General features: G+C 36.6%; 1 protein-coding gene across 1 annotated transcript in view; it reads right to left on the reverse strand.

Annotated features, from left to right (window-relative positions):
• Positions 1-553, reverse strand: part of LOC106879412 (uncharacterized) — a 74,840-nt gene extending 74,287 nt beyond the window's left edge. Inside the window, exon 1 of the mRNA XM_014928966.2 lies at positions 434-553. The gene's annotated coding sequence lies outside the window, so the exon portion shown is untranslated. The remainder of the gene's footprint in view (positions 1-433) is intronic.
• Between the last annotated feature and the right edge of the window lie 9,466 nt (positions 554-10,019).

Raw genomic sequence — 10,019 nt, forward strand, 5'->3', positions numbered from 1 at the left:
CACACACACACACACACACACACACACACACACACACACACACACACACACACATATATATATATATAGATAGATAGATAGATTTATGCATGTATATATATATTTATTTTCTCATTTCAGTCATTTCTAGATCGAGCTGATTAGTTTCTCGGCCACTTGATTGAAGGACGGTAACATCCAACAATGATAGAAAGTAGCAAGGAGAATCAAGCGATTCTTCTTGTTGTATACAAAAAATAACGGGGAAGAGAATGAAGTTGAGATAATTTTAGAATTTATCGCGTGAAAAATGATAAAAATAGAAAGAAAAATTGGCCAGAATATACAAAATACGGAATCTAATAAAATAACAGGACATATGATCTCTATTATTATTATCATTATTCAAAGATACATTTTAAAAACTTTTCAAAACTTTAAAGTTCTGACTTACTTTTATATCCAATTTTCGCGTTAAAGTAACTAAAGTAGTGGGAATGGAAAACCAGTAAATGACATGTATGTTGTTTGAAGTAGCTGTTTATATTAACCCATCTTGGAATAAATGATCCCGTTACTTTGCATCTGTTTTACTTGATTCTTGATGTGAAAATGTATATTAGAACGATTATTGTATCATGTACAGGCCATTTTACCAATAAAAATTAATTATCCATAGTATATATATATATATAATAATTTTTCCAGAGGATGTATATATATATATAAACCATGGTATGTGTGTGTGTGTGTGTGTGTGTGTGTGTTTGTGTGTGTGTGTATGTGTGTGTGTGTGTGTGTGTGTGTGTGTGTGTGTGTGTGTGTGTGTGTGTGTGTGCGAAACCAGCAGTTTAATGTTTTTACGGAATACTTTGTATGTTTGAGTGTTCATAAATATATTCGTTATTTCTATGTAACAGTGTATAAATTTTGCCAAAAATTAATCATTTTCGGGCTACATCCAATTCTAAAGAAGAACAAACTGAATGTTGTCACTAACCAAATCAGAATGAGACCAGACTAAACGGGGATAGTGAATTTTCACCAGTCGATTCGTACTCTCTTCTCTCTCTCTCTCTCTCTCTCTCTCTGTCTCTCTGTCTCTCTCTCTCTCTCTCTCTCTCTCTCTCTCTCTCTCTCTCTCTCTCTCTCTCTCTCTCTCTCTCTCTCTTCGCCCTTACGTTTTGAGGTCGACTTTTCTATTCCAATTGACTAACAATCGACTCGCCTCTTCCCCCAAATTTCTAGCCTTGGACCTATAGCAGAAAGAAATTAATAATATCACTGGACAACAAAGATTTTGCTACTGAAGTAAAAGTAGGACTAAATCGAGGATGCTGATTCCGAGCACGTCAGGATTTTGAGTTATGCGCAGGCGCAAGATTATTACTATACTTTCGGCTAGATATAGGCCGTGTTTTAAAATTTGTTAAAATCAAAGCTGTCTTCATTCAAAATCAAAGAAATAACATCAATAAAACAAACGATGAGAAAGTTTATTATTAAGTTTAGCAATAGATGGGGATATAGTCTTTCTCATTCGCAAAATGACCCCCACACCGCCTTAAATTTGCTCGGATTGCTTTCAATTTTGGTGTATCGATGCCACTCTGAATTTTGATTACGATCAACCAATTTCTTTATCTCGTAACTTAAAGAATCTGATGTTATTTGGAATTAAAATTGGGAAATTTGGCTAATTTTAGTCAATCAACAGACAGCGTGACAGTGGTTCACTGTTGTCTGTGTCGCTGTTATCTATATTGATTCTTTTCACTCACGTGTTTTGTTTGAATTTTTCTGTGTGTTAGAATAATACATATTTTTCTGTGCTTCTGTGTGTTAGTATTTTTACATGTTTTTCATTTCATATATTTTGGGGTCTTACGGTACAACCTTAAAGTTTGCACCGCTCCGCTAAACGCAGAAAATTTCTGTCTCGCTACTGGTTAAAAATACAGTTTTTTCGATTTTTAAACCTCTGTAACTTTTTTCTCCACAACATCGTACCTTCAAAGCAATGAAACTGGAAAGCTACATTATTATAGCCGATTTTCAAATTATTTACTTCCTTTCATAAAATGCATATTTTGCAAATGAAAACAACTAGATCCGTAGATGGCGCTGACGTATTGTGTTCAATGCCAAATACATCAGTTAGTTCTTGGTAATTCTCAGTGTCATTTGTGCTGCTGTCACGTGTGGTATGTGTATCTCTTACCCTGCGTGATTACTGTTTTAACTGTATTCATTGTGTTAGATCATGAACAGGAAAGGCTGTGTGAATTACCCAGACAACTTTTGTTATGTCTGTGGAAAATTTGCTCCGCGGAGGAACATTACCACCAAATTAAAAATTGCCTATAAATATTATTTCGGGTGTAAAAGTTGGGGACCAAGACAAGAGGTGCGTACCTCGGCTGAATGGAAAACGGAAGGGAATGCCTTTTGCTGTACCAATAGTATGGCGTGAGTCAACCAACCATGTCTTTGATTGTTAATAACTAATATTAGTGGTTTCTCAGAAAAGACCAAAGCAAAAATTGTGTATGCAGATTGTAAGTCGGCTCTAAAACCGGTCCCACATGACTTCGAAGACCCTGTCCCAATTCCCCTCTCCCATACTTCACTTGAAAATCTTGAAAGTCGCACGATGAACCCCCTGACTCTCCTATCAACGAAAAGTAGGTAGGTGATTCTAAAAAAAAAAAAAATGAGCCAGCCAGGCTAGTTTAATCAAGAAGATTTGAACGATTTAGTAAGAAACCTATCATTGTCAAAGGAGAAAACAGAAGTTTTGGCATCCAAACTACAACAACAGAATCTCCAACAGCAAGATAAGAAAATTTCCATTTTCCGTTTTCGCCATAAAGGATTATCTATCTTTTACAAGCAAGAAAATAATGTTTGTTTCTGTACTGACGTTAATGCACTCATGCAAAAACTAGGATACGTGTTGTGACTAACGAATGGAGGTTGTTTATAGACTCGAATAAGGTTAGCCTCAAAGCTGTGTTGTCACATAATGTTAATGAAAAACCTTCCATTCCTGTTTGTCATGTTGTCAGTATGGAAGAAATTTATGAATCGATGGAACTCTTTCTGAAAGGAGTTAATTACTCAGTTCATAAGTGAAATATTTGTGGTGATTTAAAGGTGATTTAGCACCTCCTAAGACTGCAGCTGGGATATACCAAAAATATATGCTTCTTGTGTGTTTGGAACAGCCGCGACGACAGCAATCGTTATACAGTAAAAGACTGGCCTAAAAGATGAGCGCATAGTTGGTCAGTACAATGTGCAGCATATGCCACTGGTAAAAGATTTTCCTTCCACCCCTTCACATCAACTCGGCCTCATGAAAGACTTTGTAAAAGCAATGACACACGATAGTTGTGGCTTCCAATACCTAAAAATAAAATTTGGTGCAAAGAAAAGTGACGCAAAACTGAAAGCAGGCATTTTCATTGGACCCGAGATCAGAGAATTGATATCTGATAGCAATTTAGAGGTAAACTGAATCCAGTTGAGCATAAGGTACATTCGTGGTAGTTATACAGAACTTTCTTGGAAATCATTGAGTTAAAAAGTACGCTGATTTAATAAACAACATGCTAACAGCGTATGAATGAATGGGATGCCGAATGTCCCTTAAAATGCACTTCTTGCATTCTCATCTCGATTTTTTTCCAACGAATCTTGGTGCCGTTAGTGATGAGCATGGTGAGAGGTTCCACCAGGACATATCTGAGATGGTAACGAGGTATCAAGGCCGGTTCATTCCACACATGATTGGTGACTACTGCTGGTTCCTACAACGGGAGACCAGCACGATGCATAAGCGCAAGAGCAAGCGTCCCAAACATTTCTGAGCTGAGCATATCAAAAATAAAGTGAGTATTCCATTAACGTAAATATCCTATGCATCATTATATTACAATACTATTTGCCTTGAACATAAAATTTAGTATATACAGTACTAATATACTATTATAATAAATATTTACCTTGAACTTAACTATTCCTGATTCTAATATAGTATTAATATATAATTATGCGCATAACTCAAAATCTTGACGTGCTACAGCAATTCTGAGTTCAGATTCGGAATCAGCGTACTCGATTTTGTTTAGTACAGCACCATTTGTCTGGGTAGCAGACAATTAATCTTTTTTTGTTGCCCATTCGACAATTTTTAAATCTTATGAATATTTAAAGTATGTTATGAATACGCTGATAACCTACTTATGAAATAACAAATTTTCTTTTTATCACGTTCTGCGACTGGGGTGGGGAGGCAGATCGATAGAATCCAGTCGCCGTATTCCCTACACGGCGTAAGAGGCAACTGAAAGGGGAGCGAAGGGACTAGGAATCCACTCCCCCTAGAAATTTGATATTCCTAAATAGACAGCAAGAAAAAGACAAGGTGGTGGGAAAAGGTTAACAACAAATCTCACCCTAGTACTTGGGTCATGGAATGTGTGTGGGTGTAGTATAGGTGAGGTAAAGAGGAGAGAGATAGGGAGTGTGATGATGACGAGAAAGATGGATGTGCTGGCACAGAGTGAGACTAAGATGAAAGGTAAGGTAGAGTACTAGTTTGGCTTCTTTTGGAGCAGGTGAGGAGAGGTGTTTCCACTACATCGATTGTCTGTCTCTGGCTCAAAGTGATGAAACTAACATTTGTCCTGAGTTAGGAAATATTCAAGGAAATCAGCAGACAATGCAGATTTTCTCATGATGTGATCAACCTGGTGCGCTTTTCATCAGGTGTCAGAAGACATGGCACCCATCAAGCAGAAACGTTCGTTAGCCAAGTTCATTGTGCAGAATGAACACTCTCACGGGATATGTTAATAGCATTGGCTATTTGATTTATAGTGAATCGCCTGTCATCCGTCATCACGTGGTGAACACGATCAATGTTTTCCTCGGTGGTGGCAGTTGCAGGATATCCAGATCTTGGGTCATCTTCAAGACTCTCCCTTCTCCTCCTAAATTCAGCTGCCCACTTTTACACTGCTAGGAAAGCTGGAGCGTTATCCTCTAATATAGCAACTATGTCTGCATGAATGACCTTAGGGGATAATTACATTTGAAGTCTTCTCTGAATAGTCAGATGTCAATTTACCTGGAAAGAAACAATGCAGTTATTAATAGGAATAATTGAAATTAACGCATGCAAGGTTTTGCAGCTCTAGCATCCCTCCTTCATAGTCAGCCTATGAAACTTTTCAGCCCATCTTCGTATTGACTTGCCTTTTCTTCGTGGTGCACCCCTGGGTGGAAAGGTGATAAGTGTACTTGGGATTATGTACTTGCTTCTGAAAACAGCCCAGGCACAGCAGAGGGGATTAAGTTATGGTCTGCAACATCGTCGACCAATGACGAAATATTCCAACCACACCCTTATTTTACACACAAACATTAGAATGAAAAAATAAAAGGGGTGGGGAAATGAAGTAGAAGACAGTACTATTTGATTAGAGTTCGTAGCAAGATCTAGGTCATATGAAGTGGGTAGGACAAGGTAGGGGTGGAAGTGCTGGTGAGATTCGAAGAAAAATATGTATCTGATTTTAGTTTTTAAACATGTTAATATTTACCAGAGTTTTCGAAAGAGCGGAATTGCAAACAGTATCCCGAAATTAGTTGTCATACTTTACAATTCCCATAAGAAAAGGATTCCGTAATACAAGTTTCTGTAACGCGGCAATGTCTCTAATTCGAACAATGCAAAAATATAGACGGTTAATTACCTTGAGACTGGCCTTGAATTTGACTTTCCTTAGATAACTGCAGATAAGTAAATATGTTTGTAAAATTTCCTTCAGTATCAAACTGGATTATATTTTCTATTTAATTTTCAGTCTCATATACATTTATTCAGCAAATGTGTACATAACGTGTCATTGTTTAACAAACCTAGATTTGAACCTACTCATTAATTCTTTTACTTACTGTACTATGAGAGCAAGGTGACACTGCAATGCTCAATAGCGATTAGCAGAACAATACCAGGCGTTTCATTTCCAACAAACCATTGCGTCTTTTAAACAATGCACCAAGCTACTAAGTGTATTTAAAATGAATTTTCTGATAATATAATGTGGGAATGTATCAAAAACACAACTTCTTTGCTCCAACCAGTAGATCAAGGTGTGATAGCTAACTGCAAGGCGTATTATTGAAGAAGAACTTGAAAATCAACTCATAAAAGTAACTGAAAATAAGATATTTAGGACAAATCATTGACAGAAATGGACGTCGACCAGACCCGTCGAGGGCAGACACAATTAAAAATTTGTCCACTCCGACTACTATAGCGACCTTACAAGCATTTTTAGGATTGGTAAATTATTATCAAAATTATATTCCAAATATGCATAAGGTGAGAGTTCCGCTGAATAACTTGCTGGAAAAAGATATGAATTGGAATTAGTCGGAAAATTGTCAAAATGCGTTTGACGACATAAAAAAAAATACTAATATCTGATTTGTCGATAGCACACTTAAGTCTTACAGCAGAGATTGTTGTAGCTTCAGACGCTTCTGAGTACGATATAGGAGTAGCAATGCTACATAAATATAAAGATGGTAACATGAAGGCGGTGGTTCATGCTTCACGTTCTCACATATCAGCAGAGAAAAATTATAGTCAAATCGAAATAGAAGCTCTAGCGATTATTTTTGCAGTGAAAATATTTCACAGATTTTTACACGGTAGAAGTTTTCATCTACAGACTGATCATCGTCCGTTATTGTCAATATTTGGGTCGATAAAAGGAATCTCTACCCATACTGCTAATAGGTTGAAACGCTGGGGGTACAATATTAATAAACTATGATTTCAAGATGGAGTATATGTACCATCCAAGAAATTAGGTCATATTGATTGTCTATCAAGACCGATTTCTAAAAATGTAGAACCATTAGAAGATTCTGTGATTATTGCTTTGCGAAGAGAAAAGGAAATTAAAAGTGTTTTGTGTAATGTCATTCGTGAACTGCCAGTTACTATACAAAACATAAAATGAAAATCGGAAAACGATAAATTCATTTTTAAAAAAATAAAAGAAATACTGAAGACTAAAAGAGATAAAAATATACGCGACACAAATGCGAACCATTTCTCAGTGTGTGACAATGTGTTGATGTATGCACTAAGAGTTGTAGTGCCAGCCGTACTACAAAAGTGATTATTAAAGAAATTTCATAGTGGTCATTCAAGGATTTCGAGAATGAAATCGTTAATAAGTTATGTATACTAGCCAACAATGGACCGTGACATGGAAGAATCAGTGACAGCATGCAGAGAGTGTGCCTTAGCTGCAAAAGCGCCTACCACTAAATGGCAACCTTGGCCCAAAACAGATGTTCCATGGGCCAGACTGCATGTTGATTACGCAGGCTCACTTAAGGGTGCATATTACCTTGTGGTTGACAGTTTTTCAAAGTGGTCGGAAGTGCATGAGTGTAAAAAGCCAACATTTGCAGTTACAATAAGCTTTTTACACGAATTGTTCGCCAGGTGTCGTATTCCTGATACCATTGTGTCTGATAATGGAACTCAATTTACGTCAGACGAGTTCGAACATGTCACCACTCCACCCTATCATCCTACGTGAACTGGACAAGCGTAGTATTTTGTGGACACTTTCAAGGGGGCGTTGAAAAAGGTGAACAACGAAGTGATGGACAATATTGCACTTCAACAATTTCTAAGAGTGTAATGAGTAAACAACTAATTCGAGTACACCGTCCGAAATGTCACCTGCTAGATTGATGTTTGCTAGAAAGTACAGATCCGTCTTTGATAAGCTGATACCGAGTGAAAATTAAAAAAGCGAACAACAAAAATACTTCAAAATTTTTCAAGTTAAGTGACAAAGTTTGTTTTAAAACCTATAGATATGCTAATGAAAACTGGGAAGACGGTGTAATCATAAAACAAATTGGAAGAATATTATTCCTGGTAAAAGGAAATGTCGAACATAAAAGCCACATTAATCAACTTGGAAAAAGATTCACAGAAAAAACATTCACGAGAAATGAAATTCTCATGGAAGTATTTACGACACGTTTGAGGTACTATATCCCCAAAATTTGAAATTACATGTTCTAACACCAGGAAACAGAAAAGAACGGAAACAATGGAATTGAACCCTAAGCGTAAGAGAACGAGAGATATATTTTGGGAATAAATGATGGATTTTTCCTTTTGAGGTTTTTTTCACGCTAGCTACTTGATAAATTTTTGTAAAAGAATTCATCCTATTATTGAATTTATATATATATTAGAAAAAATAAGGTACTCAGAGATCTGGATGGTTGTACATTTACAGATCTTTTATTAATATGTCACATGTTTTTATAAATCATATGATTTATAAAAACATGTGACATATTAATAAAAATCTGTAAATGTACAATCATCTAGATCTCTGAGTACCGTATTTTTTCTAATATATAATACCTGTACATCACCTCCAAACCTTCTAATATATATATATATATACACACACTTGTATAACGCTATTTCCGATTCGTGATAAGCAGAACGGACAGAACGTTTTGACCATTGTTGATTTGTCAAAGTCATTTATTCCCACAGTGGCCCTGAATGTTTTCTCACATCGAAATAAGGATTCAAGGAAATATATGTACTGTGCATTTCTGTCCGATAAGGCACACACACACACACACACGTGTGTGTGTGTGTGTGTATTTACTCTTCAAGTCTGTAAAGAACCGATGTGTATCAACTTCGGGATTACCAAATGTAGTGATAAGATGTGAGGGCACACCACATGTAATGTAGGGATATAAGGTTCTCACTTCGGGATGTAGGACCTCGCTTGGCTCTGACTGAGTTTTGAAACTAAATCCACCCGCTTGTTGCTTGTCAAAGCAAGCGGGAAATCCCTTTCCACTTGACCCACGACCATGCTGTGTCAGGGAGAGTTCAAATGGATACCAAGTAACTTAGATGAGTAAATACAATTCTTATAATGGTATATCTATATTTCTAGCTGGAATGTGCTATTATAAATACCATCGCTCCGTAAGCAGAAAATTAGTTTCGACCGCTACACTACAAACTGTTCTCGACACTACAACCGAACGCAACGACACAGACAACTATAGCTTTGCAGCAACGAATACTACCGTCCCGTCAGTCACTCCCCACCTCTCTCTCACTGGCTTACCTAGCATCTTCACTCTGTCTATCAACTACTGCTGAGAACGACAGGGCACATGTAAGTTTTATCCTATCAACTTTATGAACTTTCAGTCTCATACATTCCACCCTTCCTCGCTACCTAGCAATCAAACAAAACTAAGCAGAAGCACTACTACTTGAAAACATAACTATTTTGAATACTGTTTGTTTATATGCCTGCCTGCCCGTCGTGATAGGCATTCAGAAAAAGTAACGTATCTAATTGGTTTGGCTGGCAGCATCAATTTCTGTTCGAATTGATTTCATATTCAGTGTAATGATATACGTTTATAGGCTAATGAATGACGTGAAAATAATTTTCGTTATAAATCAATAAATAAAGAATTATTAGCAATTAAATCTTGGCTAATTTTAGCCAACCGTTAACCACAAGCACATTCATGCTTGTTTCCATAGTAAAAAGCAAACAGGAGGGATCTTTTTTAAAACGGGGGCCACATTTTTCATTAACGAAACACTTTGAAACTTGGAACACTGGTAGAATGTGTCATATAAAACATCTTTTTCTCTTAGTCTTCTTAAAAAAAAAAGAAATCCATAAATTATTCCATGTTAAAGTTGTCGTATTTCTGTAATTTCAACCAATCACTGACGTCCATTCAGCCGATATACATTAAGTGCCGACTACATAAACAAACGATTCTGAAACAATTAACCCTAACCCTAACTCTAACCCTAACCCTAGGGTTAGGGTTAGGGTTAAAGCAAATTTAAAATGAAAAAAGCAAATAAAACGAATGTATGGAGATTAAATACGCTTTACATCGCTTAATCAGCCAAAGGAGTAAATATA

The sequence above is a fragment of the Octopus bimaculoides genome, chromosome 4 (genome assembly GCF_001194135.2).
Source record: "Octopus bimaculoides isolate UCB-OBI-ISO-001 chromosome 4, ASM119413v2, whole genome shotgun sequence".
NCBI lineage: Eukaryota > Metazoa > Mollusca > Cephalopoda > Octopoda > Octopodidae > Octopus > Octopus bimaculoides.